Source organism: Tenrec ecaudatus, chromosome 1, assembly GCF_050624435.1.
Source record: "Tenrec ecaudatus isolate mTenEca1 chromosome 1, mTenEca1.hap1, whole genome shotgun sequence".
NCBI classification, from domain to species: domain Eukaryota; kingdom Metazoa; phylum Chordata; class Mammalia; order Afrosoricida; family Tenrecidae; genus Tenrec; species Tenrec ecaudatus.
This window is the reverse complement of record NC_134530.1, coordinates 229567341-229571390: the sequence shown is the minus strand read 5'-3', so window position 1 is coordinate 229571390 and position 4050 is coordinate 229567341.

Genomic DNA, 4050 nt, shown 5'->3' with positions numbered 1-4050 from the left:
TGACAAATGCATTTATTCAGTGATGAAAATACATTTTAGGCTAATATATGAAGGAAGTCTGGTGGCACTCTCAGGTAAGTGTTTGGCTGCTAACTACAGGTCAGTGGTTCAAGTCCAAACTCACTGGGAGAAAGTTGAGACTGACTGTTCCCATATAGGGTTTCAGCCTTGAAAGCCATATACAGGGCCTTTATGAGTCAGAATTGACTTGATGGCAGTGTTTTCTTATTTGTTTGTGTTCATGAGTTTTGTACAAAGTCCCTTTGGTGAAAAATATAAAAGAAAAAAGGTGGGATTCTGTTATCAGGCGTCTCTCTAACCTTGCTATAATTACAACACAGAAGAGGCTACCTGCTCACGTGGCTGACCTGACTGACTGTCCCAGGTAGAAGATATTTGATATTGTGTCAGACATTCCCCAGATAATCCCGGAAAAGAAACCAATCATTGATAAGGAGTTTGGAGTATTAGTCACCTCAGAGATATTTTTAATAGGTGTCTCCTAAATGCTACAACACTTTCATCAAAGGAATGAATAGCTGGTCACATGACTTCAACATAATGTGATGCAAACCAAGCACTGTTTCTAGGCGGCGTGTTTTTGGAGCTCTTCAGATCACACAACATATAGGGCCTCTTGCTCAGAGTGCTATTGGGAGGGACTTACGGTTATGAAGAGGTAGCACTGCTTTGCAGTAAGGGTAACAATTATTTGAAAACAGATGTTCTTCTAACACAATTTTCATTCAATTAAGTAATAATTTCTGTGAAAAAATATATTTTTATGTTATTAATCTTGGGCTAGCTGAAAGAGTGTGGTAACCAGGTGCACATGCACCCCAACTTGTGTCCTATATCTTCAGGCCAAAGATAGGCCATAAATTAGGCATGAAGGGTGAGCGGGTACCAGGGAAGAGGGCAAAGAGAACCTTCTATAGGGCTTGGAGAATAAGCTCCTCAATTCAGCAGTCCCCCATGTGGGATGACGAGGGTACTGGATGAATCCAAGATGCCTGTGAGGCCTAACAGATAGCTATCTGGGATGGGGAAGCATTATTAGAACAATAGATGGTGTGTGTGTGTGTGTGTGTGTGTGTGTGTGTGTGTGTGTGTGTCTAGGAGTCCTGGCGGCACCCTAGGCAACATTTGAGCTACTAACCACAAGGCCAGCAATTCAAAACCAAGAGAAAGGTGAGGTTTTCTGCTCTCATAAAGATTTCCAGTCTCCCAAATGCAAAGGGGCCATTCTACCCTATCCTAGAGGTGTCTACGAGTCGGAATCAGCTTGACAGCTGTGAGTTTGTCTGCCTGTCTGTCTGTTTTGGGTTTGGGGTGTGTGTGCTGTGTATGTGTGGGGAGTGTGTGTACTGGTAGTGGGATGTGTTTAAAATCTTGGTCGTGAACTAAAATGATAACTAAGGAAAAATGACAACACATGTTTCCTAGTACTGCTTCTTTTTCTGCTCTTTTGCTTTTCTTCTCCCAAGGAGCTTCACTGCCCACCTCGGCCCCATAGTCTTTCCTTCCTCCGGAACAAAGGGCCCAAACAGATTTTTCTTGACTGACAATCCAAACCCATGATTCTACACTGTGCCCAAGCACAGGATTAGAACGACAAGTCATTGTAGAAAGAGGTGCAGGGTTGTTTGGGTGAGGCCAGGGAGGGGGAGGGGGGGCCAGTGCAAGGGACATAGGAGGGGATCTGAGCAAGACAGCACAGATAGACCTGACCACCGTCAGCACAACTACAAATCTGACCCCGTAATTAGAGCAAGCTTCAACCCCCAAGATGTAGCCATGAGATCCCAAAGAGGGACAGCCGTCTGTGGGGAAAGTGTGAGCTGTCAGTCCTACAGTATAGGAGCAGCGCTATTCTCCATGGGGTTTTCAAAGGCTGGTTTTCCCAGCTGGCCATGCGGTCTTTCTTCCAGGGACTCTAGCCATCAGCCTTTCAATTACTAACTGAACATGGTAACCGCTGGCCCCAGCCAGGCACTCTGGAGAACCTACAGGCAAACCAAACCTACTGTGATCGAGTGGGCTCCTTCCAGTTCATGGCTGTTGCTGTTGTTGGTATGTGCCAGGAAGTCGGTTCCAATGATAACAACCCTATGTACAACAGGATGCAACACTGCCTGGTCTGGACCCATCCCCACAATTGGTCTGAGGTTTGGTTTATGTCGTTGCAGCCATTGTGTCAATCTAGTTCATTGAGATAGATTGACACTGTTATCTCCCCTTTTCGCTGCCCCTCTACTTTACAAGCATGATGTCTTTCTCCAAGAATTGGTCTCTCCTGACCACATGCCCACGGGCTGTGGGACAAGGTCTCACCATCCTTGCCTCTCAGGAGCACTCTGCCGCGTGCTTCTTCCCAGACAGATTTGTTTGCTCCGTTGGCAGCTCAGGGGACTTTCAACAGTCTTCGTCAGCACCATCACTGAAATGCACGGATTCTCCTTACGTCTTCCTTATTCACTGTCCAACATTCACATGCTTATGAGGCAAAAGAAAACAATTCACAGGTGAACAAATAATAATTTATAAGTTATCAGGGTTTCGTGAGGGAGGGAGGGAGGGGGAAAGTGAGGAGCTGATACCAAGGGCTCAAGTAGAAAGAAAACGTTTTGAGAATGATGATGGCAGCAAACGTACAAATGTGCTTGCCACAATGGATGCATGTATGGATGGTGATAAGAGCTGTATGAGCCCCCAATAAAATGATTAAAAAAAACTCATAGGGATGCTATCCAGAGCTCCTGGGACTGTCCATCTTTATAAGAGCCAGATAACCTCATCTTTCTCCCTGGAAGCTACTGATAAGCTTGAACTGTGTACCTTGAGGTTAGCAAACCAACACCTAACTCATATCACCAAAGCTACAATCACTTATAATTTGACTTCAAAATCATTTTCCTTCCCCACGAATCTTGTCTGCACTGTGTTATAAAACAGATAAGTTAAACTTTCTGTAAAGCTAATAGCTGAAGAGCAGTAACTATCTGTGATACTGATTACATCTTCACCATCAAGCAGTATTTATTAAGGGACTAGCTATTGTACGGGCACATAGACAATGCATCCCACCTGGCTCTATCAGGGCTGGAAAACTTGTGGATCGCGGGCGGCATCCTTTGTTTGAATGGATGCCCCCTTCCCAGTTCTCCATAAGCTATTTCCAGACAGCATTCATCTTCCTTTGATATAAGGCTATTCTGTATTTGTTTTGTTTTGTTTAATCATTTTTTTAAAATAAGAAAAGCCTCAAAGAAGTGTTTTGGTGGCAAAACTCAAAAGCGAAAATACATTCTGCTAAGGAAAAATACGTATGCTGTAATTAAACCCCCCTACCCAAAGAGACAGGTGTAGTCATAATTATATTTATTAAATGTGATTTAGTGTGTTTTCAGTTGTATGCCCTCTTTAATAAAATAGCGGATATCACGTGTAAGTGAAATGTGTGCTTCTCATAAGCCCTTTTCATCTCCAGAGGTCAAACCTCCCGGAGAGGAGACCTCGCCTAAGCAGATCCTCAGTCAGAATGCCGCAAACCCGGGTGAGAATGCCAGCGTCGGGAAAACCTTGATCTCTCCCCCTCTGCGCCCATTCCCTCGGGCTGGACGTGAGAGCCATTCCACAGAACTTACAGCCGTGAGATACCAATGCCGCTGACACCTACTGCCGGCAGAAGGGAAGTAAGGAATCCTGCTCCGGGAGGGGAGAAACCCGGAGGAACAACTGATACTGATTTTCAAGCATTTCATTTTGTATTCCTATCTTCGGAGCAGTACAAAGTATGTAGGCATATCCACGCTCATAACAAAAAGCGGCGTGTGCCAGCAGGAAGATGTATTTATTTTCAACAATGTAAAGGGAAAAGCATACAATTGGGGTGGGGGTGCGAGCGAGCGAGCAAGAGCGCAGCAGACATCACCTGAGTGGGAAAGTACACATCCTGCTCAGACACGCGCGCTCCGCACTCGCAGGCACAGAATTCATCTCTGACAGTTTAATTGTTTAATGGTAGGCCTAACAAGGAATCCTTTCTAA